Source organism: Cyanistes caeruleus, chromosome 10 (genome assembly GCF_971803275.1).
Source record: "Cyanistes caeruleus chromosome 10, bCyaCae1.hap1.1, whole genome shotgun sequence".
In the NCBI taxonomy this organism is placed as follows: Eukaryota; Metazoa; Chordata; class Aves; order Passeriformes; family Paridae; genus Cyanistes; species Cyanistes caeruleus.
Window position 1 is genome coordinate 14,695,606 of NC_141710.1, and position 24,760 is coordinate 14,720,365.

Below are 24,760 nucleotides of genomic sequence, written 5' to 3' on the forward strand. Positions count from 1 at the left end.
AACAGTGAAAATAAACTGTTACTGGCTTTGCTTACCATAATAATGAAGAACTTCCTCATGGCACAGTGCTTTGCACAAGGGCTTGCACAGAGAGTGGCTTTAGAAGCCACAGGTGGGGACTCCCAATCCCAAGCATGGGACTCCCAATCAAGTGTGAATCTGAAGCTTTCCCATTACCATCTTTGTCGTGTTTCTCTTCCAGTTGCTCCATCTGGAGCTCTTGCTTGTTTTCACCATCTGACATTTCAACAGCCTGAAAACAAGCAAAACAACTCCTCTAAACAACCAAAATGTTTGATCAGATCCTTTATATAAATGAAATGCTAGTGTATGCCAGGCATCTGAACTTGGTAAAAATAAATGAGTGCTTCAAACCCACTATTGTTCTCAAGGTCCCTGACCTTCAAAACATCATTCTATTCTATTTGTAAACAACACAGACATGACAGAACATGTGAATACCACTTCATCCTTTGGTAACAGTATCTATCCCAAGACCTCAAAGTGTTCTGCAAATATTAGCTAAGCCTCTCATGCCTCTAAAGAACTCCTACTCTTCAACAAATATTAGCTGAACCTCAACCTGCACCACTCAGCTCATAGGAGAGTAGAGCTGTTCTCCAAGTTCAGAAAGGTTGAATACTCTGGCAAAGGTTATTCAAGAGTTTGTAAAGGACTCAGACAACAAAAATACAAACTTATAAGTCTTCTAAATATGCCTGGACCTCTGGAAGTTTGTCCAGAGTATCATCCAAAAATGTTTGCTACTTTTGGCAACTCTAATATTAAACATCAGCCCCAAATCTAGACCAATCCAAATTTTATTTAAACAAGAGAAAGCAACCAGGAAAACCAGAACACTAGTGTAACCATTCATCTTCTCACTACCTTTTCAGGTCTCATAGTCATTTATCCTTTCATGCACACCCAGATAAACCAAGGCATAGGAGGCCTCAGCTCGCATTTAGCAAGGAACCAAACAAGGCCTGGTGGCGGGGAGCAGCGCACAACGCCCAGCTCAACACCGCGGGGATCAACACGAGCTGGATTCACCCAGGTTTCAGGCAAAGAGCAGCTCAGCACAGCTGCACTGGTACAGCTGGACCGGTTCCTGACCACAGATGTAGGAAGATAAGGCCATAGTAACTTCCATATGGTAAACAGCCTGAACTTCCTAGGAGGGCTCACTAGAGGCAATTCATTTCCAAGGCACAGAAAACGTGCTTGGCTTTGACTCATGTCTCTCTTTTGCATCTTTTGCAAAACTGGTCATGGGCATTTATGTAATGGAAGTTTTCAACACATCTTGTTAAAGGGCATCATTCCAAGCTCTGGCCAAAACTACAGCTTACATTGATTTTGATTCCCTCTGGACTATGCTTCCATCAGAGGGTAGGAACACCTTTGTTCTGTGTTGTTTTGGATCATCCAGACTTCCCAAGCAACTCACCTGCTTCAGTATTAACAAAACAAACAGGTAACAGCAAAGCTAGAAGCTCAGACCCTTCACTTCAGAGTCAAAATGCATAAAAAAAAACTATCTATGCTTTTATTGGCTGTACATGACAATTTATTCCATTAGTGAATCAGTTATCTTCTTAAAGAAGGGATACTACTCTCTGTTAACATAAAATTGTACTCAGTCTAATACAATGCCCAGTCTATAATTATAGATAATGTGTAAAGTTGGGGTTTCTCCTCAAGAATTTTCTTTTCTATATTTATGCTGTCTTCAATTGCATTTCAACCTAAGTTGAAAGCTCATTGATGATGACACAGGAGAAAGCAATGCTAATAGCAGACAGTATGAGGTTAAAATTCTCCAGAGGTTATTTTTTGTTGGCCAGAAGGGGCCAGTCCACATGGGTGTTGGCTTATGGCCTTTTTACAACATATTGTTGACTCTTGGAGTGCACTGTAACCATTACACAACACTAATAATGAGTATTCCCAGAGCCTTCTAAGCACTCCAGGAGCAAAACGAGAAGGTCGATGAACAGCTTCAGGATAGCCTAGAAGTGCTGTCTGGTTCCCTCAGCATGGAAAAGTATTTTTACTACAGTGCACTTAAAGCCACAGGTAAAATTCAGAGCAAAAAATACGAGCTAGGAGCCTGAGCCAGCCAGACAAATTGAGGAGAAAAACAAAACCTGCATCATTACCTTGGGCTTGTGTGAGAAGGCTCAGCACAAGTGAAGTGATGGATTGTTCCCATGAATGTCTGCAGCCCAGGACTGGGTACCTTTCTGGGGGTAGAACAGAGGTCCCCACTTTTGGCAGAAGGGGAACTATGCAGATTTTTGTGGCATGACTTACAGAGTTGATCAAACTAGAACAGCCCATTTCAGCCTTCAAAACAGGGAAGAAGCAAAAAGCCAAGAGAGGCCTGACACCAACTTTCTCTATTCTGTGATTCAAACTGTTAGAAAAAAAAGTTCTACAATCAATAGAAGTGATTTTTCAATCAGCAGAACTGGCACACAGGCCAAGAATGGTTGAAAATCTCTTCTGCTCTTTGTAAGAATCTTGTAGGATTCTCTCTTCCAAGAGGTCTGCTGGAGGTCCTGATCAGGCTGGTGATATGCTCACTTCCCAGGCAATGTTTCCTATTTTGGGGCCCTCCTTCCACCCCTGCACCACCAATGTCCTGAGTCTGGGTATGTGGTTAAACATCTCACCCTGAACATGGTTACCAGTCTTCAAGGCTCTCCAAGGCTTGAAATGCTTCTTGGGCAATACAGTGAGGAAGAGCCTCAAAATCCCAGAGAATTTCCTTTCCTCTAAAGCAGGTTAGGAAAGTGAACCTGCCTCCTGTCTGAATAGGGTCCTTCAACTTTTCCCAGGCTAAAGAGCTGCTCACAAACTTCTTCTTAGCCAGTATGATGGTAAGTCCCCACCTACTCGTGCTGCCCTACTGCAGATGGTGTAGCAGAGTGCCCAGCTGGAATTACCCTGGCACAAGGCACAGGGAGAAGGACAGAGAAGGTGGTTGTTCTATTGCTCCCCTCTCATGGCATCAAGCCCCAGAGGCTCCCTGAGCTGAACTGGCTCTGCAGGCTCCAGACTTGCTGGGTGAGTCCTCCCACCCTCCCGTGCCCACAGGTCACAACCAGGAATGCCAAGAGACCCCAGCACCATGGGCAGGTTCCCATTCTGCAGAATACTCCAAAAATGTAAGCTAAGACACTCCCTGCCCTGAAACACCTTATGTTTAAGCAAAAAAGGAAAACAAAAGATAATAAAAAAAAGGGTGGCCTTAACAAGGACATACAGTTTATCAAAAAACCTGGCCTTTTACTGCAGAGCAATGCACATCTTACCACCGATGCTGCCAGTGGTGTTTGTGACAGGTCAGTGGAGGCACAAGACACCTGATTTGTCTGACGCTTTCCATGGGCCATGTGTGCATTTGGAGAGAGGTGGGAGCTAGGAAACCTCTTCTTCGATGTTGGGTATCGGGATGAACAGAGGATCTGCTTTCGAAAGGATGTCTTCATACCTATGCACTTATGTCACACCACAGACTGCTCTTGAAGCAAGAGCAATTGCATAACATTCTCATCTTCATTTTCCTGCTGTCCAACCAGCCAGGAGGAGGTCACGTCCCCTCTAACAACTTTGCTTTGCAGCTCACTCCTACGTATTTCAAAGGAGCTGCCAGCGTTGCATTCTTTTCATAGAACCCCAGGGAAGTTCTAACCTCAAAATTAAGCAAAACAAAGTCCTTTGAATATTTTCCAATTAACCTAAGATTGACACTAACACTTTTCTCTTCATGTTTCCACTATTTGAACAACTGGGTTTCTCCTGCATGCCACAGTTGTCAGGCCTTTTGGACCATCAAAGATCTAAGTTACTCCTTTCCTAAAGATTACTCTGGTTTTAAAACTCAGAGACCTTTTTCTGCTAAGTTCGCTCTAGGATGTCATTCAGTGGAAGAGATCAGAGAAGCCTCTCAGCAGCACAAATCCAGGGAAGATATCAAAGAAGAGACAGCATGGCAGGTTTCTCATACACTAGCAATGAGGGCAAGTTAACACTGCTGAACGCCTTCAGGGTTGCATTCTGCTCCCAGTCTTACAGCATAAACATCCAGAGAAACAGATATGACAGAGTTAGTTCTGAGTGTCTAGAGCCAGCAGAGAGCATAATGGCAGTGCCATAAAAAATGCCAGCATTCAGGCAAGAGGCTGGAGGTAGCAGGCACGGTCCCATTCTGGGGCTTGCAGAAGCATGTCGGCCTTCAGGGGCCTGCAGGCACCAAGGCTCATTAGCCAAACTTTCTCCGAGTTAATGGTGATGCTGAAACACAGGAACCCTCTCATTTGGCTAAAAAGCAGTTCTGCCAGCAGAATTGCAGGCAGCTTCTGTGCAACCTGGAGCAGAGGGAGGAGAAGCCTCCCAACACAAGAGCAGCACTGTCCACAGACCCACAGCATGCAGTGAGCAGCCAGCTCTTTAGAGACAAAGTGTTTATGCCTTTGTCACTTGTTGTTTAGGTAAGGCACAGTTAAAAGCTACTGGGCAGATTGCCAAGGTGTCCCAACTGCCGAGGTGGGGAGTTCTTGAGCACTTTCTGTCCATTAGCTTGCAAATGTCCCTCTGAAGAAGGTAAAATATTGTCACCCACACTTTATAGATAGGAATAAGGCACAGAGGGCCAAGTATCCCAGTTCCTGCTCCCTGCTTTCTAAACCATAAAAAACAGTAACTCTTCTCTCAGTTACTGGAAACAACAGGCTCTTTCAGAAGGAGGGAAGCTGCCCCTTGCCTGGAACCAAGTAGCCAAAAGCAATTGGAGGTAGCAGCCTGCAGCCTATGCAGTGCCTGACACGGTTTTAACCCTGAAAACTTTTCCTCCAACACATCTCTGGGGTCTTTTTCTGTACTCACAAAAACATTCTGTGCTCTGTATGCTCAAGGAGTTCACCTTCAATAAATAATCCGAACAAAGGGAGTTAGTGCTGGCACAGTTACATGGGTTGCTTTAGGGACAGTTTGCAGCAATGTCAAACTCACCTTTGCTGGTAGCTGCTACCACTTGCTGGGAAGGAATCCAGCCCCCAAAGGGAACACTCAGTAATATCAAGAGCCAAGAGCAATTTCATCCCCATTAGTTAATATCAAATATAAAGGACACATTCCAGTACATAGCAAGTAGTCTTTGCCTCCTTGAAAGACAGTTATGGAAGATCTGGGGTTTAGGACCTTTAAATGACAAAACAGAAGTATGTACAAAGAACATTTTTTCGGACTAATTGTAGGATAGCATTGCTCAGACAGCATCAGTAGCTCTCAGATTACTACCTGGAAAAATCCTGGCTCAGAGGCATATTGTTGACCCAATCCAGAGAGCAAGCAGAGAGCCCCATGGCAGTACTGATGAGGATACTGAGCAAAACAGCCAACAGTCTCCTTTTTGGTTTTAATAAAATGAAGTGTCATTCATTCTTCCTGTGTGGAAATACAGAGAAAAAGCAGATCATTCTGAAGGAAAAGCAGACTTCATGTTGGATCAGTGGACCAGCCTGAAGCTGCGCAGAGATTGCTGTTTAGTCTGCAGGTGTACTGCAGTAGGCCTCAGCAGCAAAGGTCCTCCTTCCCATGACTGCAGTTAAGAGGATGAAGGAGAAAAAGCATCCACCTCAGGATCCTTGAGAAATGATTGCATCCATATGGAGATGTGGCAAAATGAATATGAAACTTATTAAGGGTCATGAACTTGTATGAGAGCAATAGTCAGCTTGTCTACAAGTTCAAGTTTCCAGCTGAGCTAGCCCAAAGCTGATGGCAAAGGCCAGGCTCATCCATTAACTCTGCAGGTCCTCAATGGCCCACAGCTGTGCTGCACCCCTGGAACAGCACAGAGCCTGACTTCACCTGGTCAGAAAAGAGAAGCTGGTGGAGGGTACATGTAAGGATGGTGGATGTTCACAGAGCAGGGGTAAGGGACCCAGAAAACTCTTGTCTAACTTTGGATTTCCCAGAGATGCTCTGCATGGCCTTTTGATAAACATCTCCCTCACCTTCCTTTTCCCTCCTCTTCCCTGCAAAGTCCTTCATTTCTCCATGTGGAAAAAACTCAGGAGTAAAAGAACTTACCCCCTACCAGGAGCCAAATACACCAGTGATAGCAAAGCATGTAACTGAAGCTATACTGCCTAGAGGAGGCAATGGTTCTCCCCTAAGATCCCCACAACCACCATGTTCCTGCAACAGTTACTAGTTCCTAGCAAAACCTGGATCAGAAGAAAACTTCACTGCTAAATAAGTGCTAGTAGAAATAAGTAAACAGCCTTGCACTCTGTCATATTCCCTGAAAGACTGAGCATGCCAGCAAAGGCAGCAGACTCTCAGAGCAGTAAACAACCATGCAGGCAAAGCAAACAAACATTTAAAACCCCATATGTCAGAAATCCTCTCTTTGGAATAAAGAGGTGAAAACAGTTTCGTCAGAAAGGAGGAAGTTTTCTCCCCTTCCTTTCTCCCCACTTCCCCAGCCCTTCCTTCCCTTGTTTACTTTGTTTCCCTGTTTCAAATCAAGTCAGAGAACCTTCGGTATTTGTGGAACTGGGCTCTTTCTGTTTAACTCCAGCTGTGCCCACAGCCCGCATACTGGTTTGGTAAAATTTGCCCAGTCTGACAAAGTGGTTTCTTAAGCTTGAAATAAAACCATAGTGATTTTTACGCTACTAAAATGAATGGCCTTTGACAGGACTAGCAATTATCTATGAATTCCAAAGAAAAGGCTTGTTGCATGGCACAGCAATGTGCTCTGCACAGCACTGTGGAAGGGGGATGCAAGGGCTTTCCGTGCTTTTGCTCTGGCATTTCAGCCTCTTTTGAAATATGACAGCACTGGGAGCTCCAAGGTTAAAAAAACAAAAAAAACAAAACACACCAAAAAACAACTATGAAATCCCCAAGACTCCAAAACTCCAAAGATCCCACAGGAAAACAGGTCAGAGTATTTTTTTACCTGTCACAGGCACAGGGCTGCTAGTCTCTGGTCAAAGAAGAAGCAGCATCTGAATTCAGAGGAAAAGCCCTTGCCAGGAACACCAACCACGAGGTTCCTTGTGGGAAAGGGGATCCTGTGGTGGTTCCCAAAACAGGGTATCATTTGTACCTCTTTCTTTATGGGGAATACTTGCATACATGGACCCAGAGATGAAGAAGCAAATTTGTTTCCTTATGTTTGATTTAGGAGCGGCTGCTTGGTATCTAATATCCTGCTGTTATCAGAGAGGGTCTATGGCCTGCAACTGTGTTATCAGGTATCAGAGAGCCCCCTTGGCCAGGGACTGTGGGAACAGATGCTGACCTCAGTCAGGCAGCAGGAAAACAAGCCTCAGCACAAAAGGGCAGGATGCCACGAAATAAGACTCCTTGAGAAAGGAAGCAGGGAGAAACCAAAGCTGAAATCTTGATGCTTCTAGGAGCCATGGAGAGGGATAACTGAACAGGGTGAGACATGGCCAGCACAGGGTTGCACAAGGACAGGCTGAAGGTCTGAGCAGTGCCAGCAGGCTGGGCCAGCTGGGGAAGGAGAAGCAACACCTCTGCTGCAACCAAGGGCTGCTTCCAGGGCGGCAAGCAAAACCTGTGAGTGCCAGCCACGCTGCTGTTTTCTGTTTGTCTGCCCACTGAGGTCTGGCAGACAGACTCCCCCCTTCCATGTGTGCCTGGTCAGTGCCCAGCACAGCACCAAGAGCCTCTCAGTCCTGCTAGAAGGGAGAGAACAAACTTTTGCCTGGGATGAGACCCACACGGGGAAGGTAGGTGGCCAGCCCGTCCTGCTTTCATGTCTTTTCAGACCGAACATTTTGGAAGGAAAGTTTGCTTCAGATTGAGCCTCTGTCTGGGATTAATTCAGCTCAAATTTGTAGTCACCGCAGGCAGCGGGGAAGCTGCAAGAGCTATTAGAGAACAAGCCAAAGAAATAGAAGCAAGCAGGGACAAAGAATAGACCTTGCCCTCCCCCCAAAACAGAGAGGAGGCACAGGGATCCAAATTAAAAAGCAACTACTAGTGGCCAGTGCTAGCGAGTCACTGTGGGCTGGCCAGCAGCAGGACAGCCGGCTGGCCCGAGCCTGGCTGGCAGCAAGCAGCTCTGGCACAGGAGTGTGGCACACCCTGCTCTGGTGTCCAGGCCCCAGCGAGCAGCCCAGAGCTGACTGCGAGGGCCAGGGGAGCCGGGAGCTGCTGTGAACTGCAACGAGGGGGAAAAGGGAGAGGAGTCCTGCCCCTGCTCCCCCGCACTGCTGCTCTGCCAGAGGGAAGCAGCCAGCTCACCTCCTGCTATTGCTGCTGGCCGGGCACCTCCAAGCTCTCGGCATCGCTCACTCTTTGGCTGGGGGATCTGGGTGGCCAAGGTACCCAGAAAGAGCAAACTGCAGAAAGAAATGAGGCCACTGCACGGTGGAGACAGGAAAAAACCGCAGTGAGCGAGGTCACAGCCAGCAGTGGCACGCAGTAGGGCTGAGATCCCGGCCGCCCCTGCAGGCACAGGCACCACTAGCAGAGCTCTCAGGGGGACGGCAATCGCCGGCCTGAGGGCTGGAGGTGGTTTCCATCTGCTCCCCCAGGCACCGCACAGCGGCTCGGCACGGCACGGCCCTCGGACGGGAGGTGGCAGCAGATGGCCACCGACAGCATCTCCCGGGGACACAGCGGAGCCCCGGGACACAGCCTCCCGGCTCCCAGGGGCTGGGCAGGGACAGCAGGAGGTGCTGCTCCCCGAGAGCATCCGTGCTCCCGGGATGCGCCTGTCCCCATCCTGCCCGCTGGCTCCGAGCCCCCGGCCCATTCCACATTCCACACCCTGGAAGTGATCTGCCACAAGTTGAATTGCTTTTAAAACAGCCCTTATCGAGAAAACAGATGGCAGCAACTAGACAGCTCTGATTATTATTGATTAATGCAGGATTACAGTTGGCAATTGGAGATACTGGGAGCCGCAAAAATGAATGTGGATATCAACCAGTATGATTTAACCAGGAAGGGGGAAATAATCATGGAGTAAAAGGATTCATAGAATCATTCAGGTTGGAAAGGACCTCTGAGATCACCTAGACCAGCCCTGGACCTAACACTGCCAAGTCCCCCACTAAACTGTGGCCCTATGAACCACATCTACAGTTTTTTAGAACAGTTCCAGGGAAAGAGGAACACATGTTATCCAAAACTCAACAGGCTCTCAACAGTCAAGAATCATGCTCAGATACCATAAGGATCCACAGATGTTTGGCCCCTGCATCATTTTTCAGCTTTCACCAGAATAAAACTCTAAAGTTTAAAAAAAAAATAAAAATAAACAGTAACTAGAATTATTTTCCAGCAATCTGTAATTTTCATTTTCATCTGCTATCTTGAGAAATACCAACAGGAAATCAGACCAGCCCAACTGAAACAGGGAGTCCCAGAAACTTATCTCCCCTATATCCCTAGGGCCACCTTCCTCACATCAATAAAACCTGAAAACCAGCTGGATTTTGGATCTCCTACAAGCCATCTTTCCAGAGCCACACGGGAAATTTGAAGATTTGGTCATGATGCATGAAACAAAGACACAAAAGAGTATAGCTACCAGTACAAGGAATGGCTTGGGACACTCTGTAGAGCAAGCCCTACCTTTTGTCCCTTTTCCAGAGTCTGGAGCCTGAGTCTCTTCAATCTTTGTCCCCATTCAGATGCCAGAGCCACACAGCAAACATCCAGACACCACTGGTTTCATTGGCTGCTGTAACACAAGTGAAAGTTGAATTTGAAAGCAGTGATATTTGAAGTCACTCCTTCAACCATCCTTTTTTATTTTTGTGTGCCAGACCTCACTTCTGTCACCTGGTATCTGCCCTTCCAACAGGAGAGGTTCACACACAGCTGTCTGCCAGAAGCAGCAACAGACAAAAACCAGCAGGCAGCTTTTATTTCCTCTGCCCAGAAAAAAAACATACCTGCTTCCTAGGGGAGCCCCCTAGGAAACATAATGGCCTGTAGAGTGCAGTACTAAATGGGAACTCAAAAAGTCACTGATATCGTATGCCCAGTGTCTCAAGCCATGGTTATCTCCACTTAAAGAATTTCTGATGGGGTTTTTGGGGACCTGGGTTTTGGGTTTTCTGGCAGGTAAAGTGTGTGCGCATTTGTTTTGTTTCTTGTTTTTTAGATCTCAAGCAAAGAAAAGGATATAGTCTTGCCAGAAATCCATTAACTCCCCTTACCCTCAGAAAATACCATCGCATACCTAGGCTTGATCACATTTTCTGTCTCAAGGTAAGCTTAAGACTTTTGGCCCTATCCACAGTCAGTAGAAATGTTTTCACAGTATCTGTTTACACATTTAAAGGCTATTCACAATGCCCTGTCTCTCCACCTGCAGAAGAACCCTTCAGGTAGAAACCCCTTGATAGAACAGCAAATCACATCTGTTAGAATTTATTGGTTTTCATGGATCATTTTAAATGTAACAAAAGAGGGGGAAGCAGAGGGACAGATCTTGAACCTAGAAGCTATTCAGTAGTAATGGAAGTCACATAATCCAAAACTGTGGTTTAGTCTGTTTGCTTTTTTTTTAAAAAAAAAAAGCTGTAAAATCTGTTTACTGAAGACTGTATTGAAGTGGAAGAAGTAGACTTGCCTGTTTTACAGGTTACTATGGAGACATCTTTCCCTTCATTACTCTGTAAACAGACCATGCTGCACAGAAGTAACAAGTTCTTATTCCTGGCCATTCAAAAATTGCCTGTGATTAGAGCATTTCACGTGCTATGAACGAGTAAATATCTCTGGATAATAATTTCCTTAATCCCAAGTTTGGCCAAGGGAAACTGAACTGACCAAAAGTCAAAAATGAATGTCAAATTTGAATATTTTACAGTATTACAGTTCTACTTCTGAAGTCCCATCACAGAACTGATGGCTTCACTTGCTACTAAGTTCCCAAAACCTTTCATATTCGTCCCCAGAATAACAAAGGCAAATCCCATCAAGCATAAATAATCAATGGCTTTTCCTCAAGCATGTTTCTAAGAAATGATTGTGAATTACTGTGCACACCATCAGAATATGAGAACGAAGGATATCAAAAATTGGCTCTCAATTCCCAATGGCCCTCAGGTCACAACCACTATTTTTTTTAAAACCTTTTTTCTTTTAAATCATTACAGGTAAACTAACAGCTAAACTAAACAGGTAAACTAAGGTGTTCCTTAATCAACACCATGGCAACATTCTTCTCTATGACCCATGGATCTCCAAAAATATGCCTTCAACTCAGCCCTTTTAATTTCACCAGCTCTCTCAAAAGGCCCAAGATGCAGCACCTGTCCATCTTGGCCTTTCATACAGCTTCCTCTGTACCAACTTCTTGACACTTCATTGCAGTTTGCAGAAACTGTAAAGAATTTTTCATCTATTTCTATTGCTGAAACTGCAGTTTTCTTCTTTCTTTAAAGCCTCTGTAAATCAGAACTAGAAATACAACAGGCAAAGCTGCAGCAATGGGTGAGGATTGAAACCAAATGAGATAAGGTAGCAAAAGATCAGCAAGGTAGAAGCAGACAACCACTGTAAAGGTGGCTCTGATGGGAAACTTACTTGTGTCAATCAAAACCTGAGTCACAAATCACATATGACCATGTACACAGCATTCCTGCTGCACACATGGGCAACAGGAGAACCTCCTTTTAGAGAGATGGACACAAACAGTGCTCCCACATAACCTGGGGACACTCATGGCAAAGGAACACAAAGCCCAAGCACTTCTGGTCATCAGAAAAGCTCAGATCACCAAGCAGGAACAGGACAGAGGAGGTCTCTGTCAGACTCCATGAGGACATTACAAACCAGACCTCCTGCCCTTCAAAACAGGGATAGCGCCTGGACAGATCTAAGTCATCTGAAGTGAATCCTGCCAGACTGAATTCACAAGCATTTGGGGTCTCAGTGCTGTAGGTACTTCCCCAGCAGCCAGTGGCATCAATGCCAACAGAGTCTTGTGCAGAACCTCATAGATGTTGTCTGTCCTTGTCATGGGGCACCAAAGCTACAGGAATGTAGCACATTAAGGTCACTGGTGAGGGAACCGGAGGCTATAGGTTAAACCCAAAGAAAATGCCTCCCCAAAAAGAATACTCCCTTCTTTCCTTTCCAGATGCATAGAGTGTCTGCTCAGTTATTTGCTTTGCAAAACCAAAGTTATTCCAATGCTATTTTTTTTTTTAACATGGAAACATGGATGATTACCAGAAAAGCAAATAATTGGGATGGAGCCCAGTTGGATATCATTGAGGCAACTAAGTGAGTATGCCATGTGGAAGAGGAGAAGAGAGAGTTACACAGTTAGGGATTGTCTGTTGTCACATTTAGGATAAACATGACAAGCAATAGCTGCTTGTCCTCCCACTACTGAGGACAAACTAACCACTCACAGTCAGGAAAAAAATTGACATCTGGGTTTTCTCAGAAAGAGGTTTAGGAATCTGAAATAAGAAGTTTCTTGGAAATACTCCCTTTTCTACCCATATTCATATAAGCACAAACACACAAGTTTCTTTTTGAATTCCATCACGTTTTTCAGATTTTAAACCTAGCTAAGATACTTCCTTAAAATGCATTTTTATCTTCCTGGATTAAATTTGGATTAGTCACCTCCTGGGGGAGATGAGATGTCTCTTGGTCTATTCAGTTCTCATGTTGGAAATTACCCTCATTTTCATTACCCACACAAAGCAAAAACTGCAGTAGCCTAAAGCTTAAAAATATGACTGTGCCAGGTCAATCCTCACATTATTAATTGAAGTAAAGACAATAGAAAGATGAGGCTGGGTCAAGGCTGGGATAAGCACACCTATTTTTTAACTCCATGTAAAGTAAACGGTTTCTCCATCTGAGTACACATGAAATATTCTGGCCATCTGGAACTGAGAAAGGTCAAAGTCTACCTCATCTGCTATCTGGTCCAGGTATTTCTCCTGTCTAAAAACATTCTTTGGGAAAAAAACAAAAAATACCAAAAAACCAACAAATTTCATTAGCCAACAGCCTGTTTCTATTTTTCTCACAGATTTGCTCATATCTGTCCCCATCTCAGATCATCACAACATTGTGGGTCAGGACACTGAAGTATTCACAAGGCAATATTGCAGACATGAGAACAAATGAAAGAGTCCATGCCAGGTAATACACAGTGTCCTATGCCTTAGCTCTACCAAGCAGTATAGAGAAGTGCAATAAAGAAAGAAACAGCAATTTCCAACAGGCACGTAAGTCTTATTTAAACATAACACTATCAGGAAGCACTTTGGGATGCTGCAGTCATTTATAGAGTCAAGCATCCAGGGTTGAAGATTCCAGGATGGAAGAATAGCCTTTGATCTACTGCCATTTTTCCCTCCACATCTCAGTATTCACAGCTCCTGTAATCATACTCCTGGAGCTACTGATACCCATTATGTCTCCAGTTCTTCCCAATAGCCAGATACAGGTCTACATTGAAAGAACTTCCACTCATGAGAAATTTTCAGAGAAGTGTCTAAGAAAAACAGGTGTTAAGATCAAATGCACTCAGTTGATAACTTTTACTTCTGGCCACAGCCCACAGCTGAGATTCTTCACACATCAAAGGCTCAGGGCACCAAACAAATTGGCGGTTTTGCAAGTAACAAATAACATGGGCGTACATTGTAGAACAGATGCTTGTGGTCTTCAGGGTGGGACTGACCAAAGAGAGCGATGAATAAGCAGCACTGTGAGCTTATGACTCAGATGCCATGTCCCTGCTGGCCCACAGCAGCAGATTACTTGCCTCAAACCCAATTCTCTTCAGATGCAGCTTGTATCTTTTTCACTGAGGGCAGTGCTCTGAGCGCCTCAGGGAAGAAGAGACGAGGACATGTAGAGCCGACAGTGAGAAAACACTCTGAATTATTCATATCACTCAAATAGCAAAATTAAAATTAAACTATCTTACATGACAAAGGGGGACATGCTAACAGTGAAGAAATTCCACAACTACTTTTATGTGCTACACAGTGAACTAAAGCTGGAATTGAACACTTAATGGTTAAAAGACTCACCTGTTTGTTCCCTCCATGGATGGATATAGTTCTTTTTTTTCCTACATTTATATCAAGTCTTTACATAACTGATGGCTTCATACCCAAGGCTATCTTCCTGAATCAAAATCTCTCCCATACCGGGAGCAGAAGAATAGACTGCTTCTAGCTTTTTAACTTGTTAATAATGAACTTGCTCTTGTCTGATTCTCCTTGTCCCCTTCTCCCTGTGCAATACCTGCCTTGGTAAGTACACGGTTTTTGCATCAGTGTTCAAGTCAGCTTCCCGTGCTTGCCTGGACGGCTGTCAGGGCCAATTTTTGAGGTACGGTCTCCTTTTGATAGCTCCCAACAAGCTGTGCTAGAGGAGAGCTGGCTCCCAAAATACACTTCTCTCACACTTGTTTTTCAGGGTTCTCCACTCAACAGTGTGGTAACGAGAGGCACTCCAGACTGGGTTTAACACTACCATATGCTAGACAGCATGAGAATCCATACTGCAGGAGAGCAGCCGGTACATTTCCACGTTAACAGAAGCCTGATTGCAAATTGCATTTAGTCTCAACAGCTCAGTTCACTGCACACAGATGCCATGGGGGATTGTAAAGTTAGCAAGATGTGGGGGAGTATGGCTAAATTTTTCAAAAAGAGCCTTGGCTGATCTGATGCCACAGACATTTGGTGCTCATGCCATGGAAGAGAGTTGCTGCTGCATTTCTTTTGCCATAAATGAATAAGAATAATAATGTCATGAGCCGTTTGTCAAATTACACTCTTGCCAGGCTGGTGATTGTCTGCTGATACAAACAGCGGCATCAGCACTGTCAAATGCTGCTCTTATAACTTGACAGCAAGCATGTAAACGGAGTAAGAGAAGAGGAATTTACTCTTTCAAAATAAGTCAGCATGAAAGGAGATGGGTTTCCAGTCAGAGCAGTGTCTCCCTAGGCTGGCTGCAAAGGGTACCTCAGCTCTTACAGCAGTCTTCACTTAAAATGAATGAACTGAGAGGAAAAACCTGCCCCACTGGATCCTTTCAGAACAGGTACAGGAGGAGAGCTCTCCTCCACTTACTTGCTTGCGTATGACCAAACAAATCAACTCAGTAGTCTCTGTCGAGGCCTTTGCCACAAAAACACCTAGCTCAGCTCATCCTAATGAGCCTTCTAACAAGCAGACCACACAGAGAGGCAAAAGACTTCTCACTGCCTGGCCTGAGCCACAGGGGCACAGACTCAGGACAAGGTAAAGATGCCTGGCAATTTTTGTAGGGATAATACAGAGGGGTGGTTTCACTCTGCAAAGCTCCTAGGCCAGGACTCATGCAGAGATAACTTGAGTACTTTTAAATATGAATTAAAACTACGTACACCAGAGCACAAGCACCGTGTGTAAATACAGCCCTTATGCCATGGGATAAATGCTTTGCTTCATGTGAATCTTCTAGTCCCTCCTCTTTCTCTCACCAGAAAGCATCACACATTTCAACTGCTTAGATCAGTGCTGGTAAATGAAGTAGACAGTCTCTCAAAGTCTCTTTTCCAGTCTTGCATCTCTACAAAGCATTCCCACATTCTTCCAGAACAAGGAAAATCTTTCCCCACCCCTACTATATAGCCAGTCTATAAAATTCATTGTTAGTGAAGGTCACCAAGTCAAATACTGCAGCTGGGTCATTTTATAGACATTAACAATCCCTGTAGCTATGAGAATAAAGATAAAAGTGATCTAAATCCTGCTCTTCAGGACATGAGCCAAATGTACGCCACGGTCAGGAAGGAATTGCTCCCACACATGCATCACTTAAGGGATTGCACTGCCTATCAGGTTCATAGTGGGGTTAATTTTTTCCCTACTTCTCCCACCATGTGTTACCAGAAGCCACAGGAGCAGACAGCAGGGTGCTGTATACCCACACTTCTGTAGTTGCACAGAGGAATGACCACCAGCCAGAAGACACAGGTTGCTCAGGCATGAAAGCAATTGCATAATTCCCTAAAGCTCTGCATCAGTGAGGTGGCAGCAGCTTCCATGCTGTGTGAGCTGTCTCATGCAGTTCCAGGAATCAAGTGCTATAGCTCAGCGGAATTAGCTTTACATTTCCAGGCAACAATGCCGCTGCCAGGTAAAAGGCATTTTTCAGATTCTCCCTCTAAACACATTCCCAGGAATCTAGCATCCAATGGAAGAAAGAGATGAGCCATTTTGCCAGGAGGTCTAATAAACCCCAAACAACAATAAAAAAATATCATAGAGGAGCTCAGGATTCCAGACAGTATGAAAAATATAAGTTCTCTAGAGCTCTGCTCATGCTACAGGATGAGGACTACAAACCTGTTGGCAGCCAGGAGGCTTTCATGAGGAACTGGGATGATCCACATAGGGCTACCAAATATCAAGCTTCCACAAAGAAGACTTCTTCCTACCTCCAAAGCACCTAAAGTGCATTAGTCACTTGCTTAGGGATTCTCAAGAGATCAGGATAAAGCTCTTAGTGAGAGCTCTTAATCCCACACCAATAGGAATTGCTGGCACAAGACATCCAAGTGGCCCAAGTTGTTGGAACCATCAGCAAGCAGCTTTGTATGAGAAGCAATCCTACTCAAGCAGGCCAGCTGCTGAGCTGACTGGGAGTTAGCCATGGAGCTGGCTGCTTCTTGGGTGTCCCATGAAGCATAACAAATCCATTTAGACCTGTAAAGTAGACATGAAAGTGGGGACCAATTCCCAGCTGGAGCTGATTTCTCCCATGAAACTTGTTCCATGGTTCCAGGCAACCATACTTCTTAACATGAAGGTAGAAAATCCCCTTTTATGAAGCTCTTGGCTTTCATTTTTCACTTCTTTTGTTATACGAATAGATGGCTTACTGTTTCTTTCCACAGCTTGGACTACTTTGTGAGGTTGCTGACTCCTTCTTGCCCTCCAGCATGGATGGTCATGTTGTGTGCTGAGCAAGCCAAGGCCTACAGTGATCCAAATGCTGAGGGTGAGCAATAGCTTAGTGGCCAACTCTCACAGTCAGCTTTCAGTGAGTCACACCTCATTACTCAGTCTTAATCACAGCTATCAGAGCTCTAACAAGGCACCCAGAAATATGACAGTCATATAATGGTTAGGTTAAAGCATGGTTAATGACCATCTCATTCCACCCCCTCTCCTGTGGGCAGGGAGCCTCCCAGCAGATCAGGCTGCTCGGAGCCACATCCAGCCTGGTCTTGAACACCTCTAGGGATGGCAAGTCCACAGCTTTCCTGGGCCAGTGACTCACCACCCATATAGCAAAGAATTTCTTCCTAATATCTAAACCTAATTTAGGCCTACCCCTCTGCATCCTACAGCTATTCTCCCTTGTCCTATCACTACATGCCCTGGAGTCCATCCTCTCCAGGGATTTTTACCCTAAGGAATAACAGCATTTCTAGGAACAGCCCGTGTCCTGAATTCCAGAGGCATGAGGAGAAGTCAAGTGGATTCCTGAAGCTCACCAAAGAATTATTGCTCCAAGCAAAGTTGTGAAGCTGCAATGAGCAGCTCAGAGCATACAAGATTGATTGATTTCCTATGACTGTGAGCAGTGGAGACCAGTCTCCCTTGCATGGAGAGTCTCTCCTGTAGCATGGAGACCTAGATTAGTTTAGGCATTACCAGTAAATTAAAAAAAACTAAGAAGTCTAGTCCTAACCTCCACTGTGGAGATTCTCCTAGTAACAGGATCCACCATTATTTCCTGTCCTGACCATGGTTCCTCCTCTTTCTCCCATTCACCAGTCTCCCTCCTCCCAGGCTTCTGCACAGGACTTTCCTTAATACCTTCAGTTGTTGCTGGAGGTTTTAAAGGTTTGGTCTGAGCAGCTAAACCAGGGAGACTTCCCTGCTCATACCAACATCGGCAGCATAACTCTGTTTTCTGCCAAAACACGAGCCTACAGAAGGGCTTTCCTTCGACTTAGGGAAGACACATCTAACGTGATCGTAAAAGGGTGGGGTTTTGGTAAGGCATATCCTAGAATAGAGAGAACTGTGTAGCTCATATTAGTGTTTTTAGAAGCAAAATATAGAGATAAGTATTTTCTACACTGTGGAAAAAGGCCCTGAAATCCAGTATTGTGGTTGAGAATATCTGCCAGGCCCTGGTCATGTCCATCTGATTGACATTTTCCATTTCAAAGAGCCTGGCCCCACAATAAGCACCTTCATCTGGGAGCAACACCACCAAAGACAAACCAGCTCAGCTTCACCCATATTCCAATCCCAGCAGGAGAAACATCAGGAGGATTAGCTGGCAGACAATGAACACAATGAAACTGCTTTTCCTTTTTTTTTTTTTTAAGAAGAAATGCAACACATAGCCTTCCATAGACATGTCACACAAGAGATCTCCTTAAGACCATTGGGACCCCATGAACTTTGTCCTCTAAAGCCCAAGATCCTGCTCTAAAATATGGAACTTGAGGAGGACAATTAAACTTATTTTTGTTATTAACAAACAATTTCCAGTCTCCTTCTCCAAAACAGCTGAACTACTCGAGCTGGAACTTTCCAAAACACAAAGAAAGGAAAAACAAAACCAAGACCAAAATGAGAGAGAAGAATGACCTTTTGCACAGTAGGCATAGGCTGAAGCAGTTAAAGTCTGCAGCCTGGGAGCTCTTGTGAACACTGGCTTCTCATGGAAAAGCCTTAACCTTGTTGGTGATCCTGATATCTCTACCTGTAATGCTATGCTGTGAGGACTGATGATCTGCTGAATGGCCTGCACTACAGAGGAGAATTACATACTCCTGCCCCATAAAGGAAACATCCCAGGCCTGAGTTCCACTGTTGACTTAACTGCAGGTGCAAGGTTTTACTCAAATAAGAGCAATTCTGCCCTGGACAAGGTATTGCAGCTTGTCTACTGCACCATCACATCACCTAATTTCTCACTGCAGAAAGTCACTAACGATTAGATAGGACTAGTCTGGGTGGCAGCCAAGCTTCCTCAGGAGGAGACAACTTCTTTTCAGAATTAAAGAAACAAACAACCCAAATCAACCAACCAACCAAGCAAGAAAATCCGCCAAAAAAAAAATATGCCTGCCACTCTAGAATTCATGTCCTTTTAGCTTATTTACTGTCCAGGCACCATATTAAGAGCTATAACTCAATTAGTACTTCAGAGCTTTTACTTGGCCTCTGTACCTAGTCTTTAAAACTTCCTTGAATTTCTTGCATATCTAAACTTTCCCTCTGAGTGGTATTCATACTCCAAAGGAAAATAAAATTAAAAATTGAAAAAACAACAAACACTACACACTAACTACAGAAACTCCTATATTGTCCAGCAAATGAAGGCTGTCTGCTTTGGGCTCTTGCTGTTTGGTACCTACAGACAGCAGCCATTTTTCTCTTTGCCTGCTTCTGTCCACATCCAGACAGCTACAAAATACAGAGTGCAAATAATGACAAGTTGTACCTGAATATCTAGCAGAGAGCAACTCAAAATGGATCTTTTCTATAACTTAAGGGTGATGTACCTGCCATGTTTCAACAGAACAATTCCTTGACATCCATTTTGGGAGTTTTTTCTATACCGAGGAGGAAAACAAACAGAAAACCCACAATGCAGAACACATTTCATATTGTCCTTATTTAGGGACTGAACAGCTCTATCCATGAGATATTTTACTTCAGCTTTCATCTACACCACTAGTTCAACTCCCCTTGGTGGGTTCTCTGGCTTAGGACTTCTCTCTTATCTTACTGTTGTCTGAGCAGGCTACCAGATACCACCAGCATTACTAAACTGCTCTTACCTCAACATATCAGGTTTGTATTGTTTTCTCTTCTGTTCTCCTCTCCACCAGGGCCAGGGGAGTCAGTGGCTGTGTGGTACTTGACTGCCAGGTGGGGTTAAATCAAACACCCTCACAAACACAGGCTTTCCTGGGGCAAGCTGTCTGATTATGCTCCATCTCCAGAGCACCCTACACCTCTGCTCACAAAGTCACAGGCCATACAAACCAAAAGCATGGAGCTCGTATCTCCTAAGTGGGCTAATCTTACCTGGGGGTGGCAGAGGACATTCCTCCTGGGACAGCCTCTGGCAATGCTCCAAGACAACAGATGTATGTTGGGCATTGCTGCACTGTGGACACATCACAAGCTCTAGACATAAAAGCAGCTAGCTGGAAATCCAGTGGACATCTAAGGGTTAATCTGCACTTGTTTGATTGTCAAACACCTGAGATATGACGACAACACATTGGCACACTGTAATTGCAACATATTATTAAGTACCTTCAGTCCCCAAAGGCTAAGACACTTTTGAAAAAATAATAAAGCTAATGCACATAATAGCCTGTGTCTTGTTATTTAAGAAACCTCTTCCCGGCATCAGACGTCGACAGAACGTGTAAATGCACTTTCTCCAATAACTATGCACAAGGAGCAGTTTGATGGAGTGCCAGAAAGCACAATGACTGTTCTACCTTAGCAATGTACTGAAGATGACATGTTCCCTTTAATTGCTTTATTCAAAAAGGAAAAAAAAAAAAAAAGCCATTTACTAAGTCCTAGCCTGGTCTCTCCCCTTGATGAGCAATTTTAGACTGCACATTGGAGCTTTTGTTTGTTGCTAAAAGACAGGGAGAAAAAGCATGTTTTGTTAAGTAATTTTAATTTTCATTTTTAATGGAAAATGGTTCAGAAGGGTATTTTTCATTATACTACGTGAACATTTGCATTATATACTCTGCTGGGCCTTCCCTTATGTGACTCAAGGTTGACAAGTTCAGGCTGTCAAACACAACCCTTTGCATCTAATAAATTACCCAACACCAAGATAGTTATAACTATTGACACAGACCAAGCTATACCTCTGAAAGTCAGAAAATACTCTTTATTGTCCTTGTTCTGCATTCTCACATGCATAATAGGAAAGCACTTCAAGAACTGCTTCCAAAATTCACTGCATTTTTACTGTCAAACTGCTTCCCACCTCCCTATATTAATAAAAAAATAAATCAGGAATTCCTCTTCTTGTTTCTTCAAGAGAGAAACAGCTGTAATGACTTCATAGACAAATCAATGCCATTTCCAACAGAACAATTTCATTTTTTCTCCCTACTTCGAAAAATTAGAATAATTTCACAACGAGCCCTAGGGAACAAGCTCATGAAAATTCACAGAGCAGACAGCATGAGGAAAAGTGTTTGGTTATATATTTCAGGAGGCAGGAAATGGGCCTATCTGCTGCTCTCTGAGCAGTGAGAATAATTATGCATGCATTTTCTGCATCCCATAATCATTGTCACCGCAAAGATGACATTTCATAGCTGAGTTGAGAATGTGTCTTTCCCAAAATTATTTTTTGTTTGGAAGGAGAAATTGTTCTAAATAATATCTATGGAGGTTAGACATAGGAAAGCATACATTTGAGAGTCAGACACTATAGAGTCAAAACCCTATCACCATCTCTCTAAATAATTCTATTGTTAATTCCACATCAGCAAAATGGTAACACATCTGTCTGTAGCAGAGTCCCAGGATACTGGGAATTTGTTAGGTATTATAAATTGGTGCATTGATATGAACTACTCAGACTGAGTCTGCATAGGGGAGCTCCTGTGGGCTTTGTAAAACCTTGGTCAGATTTGGAAGGGGACAACAACTCTCCATTGTTTGATCCTGGTGAGTGTCCAGGGCCCCAGTCATTTAGAATGTTGCTTTAGAATGACAGGTACTAAGAACAGGAAGAAATCAGAGCTGTGTTCCTCAGGTGCACCTCTCCTTCCCTCAGACAACCCAGAAGCAGTCACCTCTTAGCTCAGTGGTGAGGGATAAGACAGGAGGAAGAAGAAGCAGCTTGAGGCACAGCAGCCATTCCTTCCCCAGGAGCATTTCCACCCACTGGGTCCTGCCAGTACCAAAGATGCACCAAAGCCCTGCTATCAAGGGGATTACTTGTCCAGTTGCTCTGGCTCAACTTGCAGCTGGATTCCTACAGCAGAGAGGAGCTGCTCCAGAACAAACCAGCGTCACACACCTTCCTATGCCTCTTCTGCACTCTGCTTTTCTCACTGGTTCCACTTAGACCATGATCATCATCACACAACCACATCTCATCACCTTTTCTTACTGTAATGGTGCTAAACCTGCCTTACTGATTTTCCAGCTTGGCTAAAGATCAGCACACAGCTGAACCTTTAGCAGTTTCTCCATGAAATAAACTGGATTGAAATGTAGGAAGTCATGGCTGATTCTAATCATAAGTCTCTAGGTGAATAATTTAACTTGTGTCCCTTCTTCTGGTAGTCCTGACATCTTGATATTTTTCTTCAAGGGACTAGAACTCCAAAAAGTCTTATAAAAAGCTAATTTCTATTTTCATTGGAGTAGCAAGGTGGGGCCCTGTTTATGACATAGATTTTAAAGAGAAATGAGTGCAAATAAACCCTCACCTGTGGAAGAGATGTATTGTCATATTAGGCATGAGGACCTCATTAGTGGGCACTCTGGATCACAACACTCTTTTACCCAGTATTCCAGTGGGACCTTGACATTCTGATCCACACCAGCTTCTCTTCACAGCCAAAAGGTTTATATGGGCTGATTGGACTGCTATGCAAGAGCTCCGAGCAAACTTTAGTTTGCAAATGGCTCCTTGCAAGTAAGTAGTGACTAAACCTTAATGCTGGGAACAAGTGCATGCAAAAGAGTAGTTTTCATTGCAATGAGGGTTGGAGATCTAAATTAGCCACAAGCCTGCCTTTGTCTGCCTAGCACACATAGATCAGATATCCTTGCTTCTCTGCTATATAAATACGTAGCAACTACTTGCAAATGCAAGGCACACTTTCCAAGTGTCCTGTGCAGTACAGTACACACTGTGCAGGGAACTGCTACCAAACTTCAAGCCAGGACAAACTGCTGGCTGGACAAGAAAGCAACATTTACCCAACAATATGATGTCACTTGTGCATTTGGGGAAGGAACAGAAAAATCTTGATTTGTTCTGGCTATAGATGAGGACACAGCTTGAAATTAATTGATCGTAGGTACATTCAAAGTAAAAGTTTGATCCACTTCCAGCAAAATCCAATGGCAAAACTCTGGTGCAAACACTGAGCATGCCAAACTTTCTTCCCAAAGACTTCAGCTCACACTTCATTGTTTAGAAGCAGTCAGACCCTCCCTGCCACACTGCTGGGGAAGTTCTGATCAGCCATTCAGACCTGAGCTCCCTCAGTGGAGGGGATTGGAAGAGGAAAAAATAGGCTGATAAGTAAAAAGTTTTCTTTGTTTGAAAATTTAGATTAGAGAAAAATTAATTAGGATGAAACTTGAAGATCCTTCAGCCAGGAATCCACTCCACAGGTTATTTTTTTCTACCTGTATGGTCTCTACTATCACAGCATCTCAGCGTTTTGGAACCTCACATCATACACAAGCTTTGAGGCATGAGGATGCTTGCTGCCCCCTTTCAAGAGCTACATCTGTGCAGAATTAGCCTCCTAGGTGCTCTGACAGTGGTATTCTGCAGGACAATCCTTTTCTCTTGCATGTCCAGTCTTTGTTTTCTGCAACACTCTTTTTCCTTCTGTTTGCTTTTTGCTTTTCCCCACTGATACCTTACACTCGGCTCAGAAAGCAAAGCTCAGCCAGTCTGCTTTACTGCCATTTACGATCAATTTAACTTCCTGGCTCTGGGGCACCTTTTGCTGGTCTTGTGATCACTGCCACACAGTTCTGTTTAAATCCAGAATAATTTGATTACATGGAAATTAAACCATTGTTCTTTTGATGACATTAAACCAAAGTGCTGACAATTGGAACTATCATTCCAGCAAAATGGTCAGGAATATCCACGTTTGTCTTTCAGATTAAGAGTGTTCAATTCATAAAAAGCCGAAAGATGAGTTCCCAAAGTACCAATGTCACAAAATTGGAATCCGAGTGTGTTTTCTTAGAGCTACTTAATAGAGAGAAATGTCTTTATTTAGCACCTGTCATCTCAAGTTCCCAAAATGCTCTCTCAAAAATTAAGTTTCCTAATAAGCCTTCCTAGCCAGACATCAGGCTCCAATTTACAAGGGGTAAACTTGTTTAAGGTCACCCAGCATGGGAAAGAAGAGCTGGGAAGCAGCTCCAGGAATCCAGAGGACCACACCCCTCACTAGCCACTAGACCACACAACTGTCCCCATTTCACTTGAGTCATTATTAAGCAGGCTAGAAGAACACTGTGGTTTTATTTTATGTCAGCTGAACTCTTGTATTAACATTTTACTGTCCCACTGATGTTTTGCCTAGAACATTCTGTAATCCACAAATTAATATGTGAAGAACATCCAGTACAGTTTGGACGAATAAAAAAAATTATCCAAATGGCAAAGAAGTTTTGATTTCCAGCAGTTTCATAAATCAGATGTGCTGCAGGAAGAAGGTTCCTTATTTTATCACACTTAGCCTTTTGTGTTGCCAGCAAAACTGCTGCCCTTCCCAAAACCAAGCAGAAACCCTATTGTTGCGGCAAACCCCATCTGGTCACATGGAGAACTTAAAACCTCATGGCATTCTGTTTCACATAGAAAGGGAGTTCTGCTCCAAATACATGACAAGAGCCAAAAATAATTTTGCTTTACCTATGCAGAGTATCTGAAGTTTTTGTTGCCTGCTCTTATTCACCACTTCATGTTTTCTGTGATCCTGCCTTTAGCT

The 24,760-nt window shown here is 44.0% G+C and overlaps 1 long non-coding RNA gene across 1 annotated transcript in view; it reads right to left on the bottom strand.

Moving 5' to 3' along the window:
- LOC111933450 (uncharacterized) overlaps nucleotides 1–24,760 on the bottom strand; it is a 103,637-nt gene that overhangs the window by 52,931 nt on the left and 25,946 nt on the right. The window contains exon 5 of the long non-coding RNA XR_015274476.1: nucleotides 36–253. This is a non-coding gene — a long non-coding RNA (uncharacterized LOC111933450). The remainder of the gene's footprint in view (nucleotides 1–35; nucleotides 254–24,760) is intronic.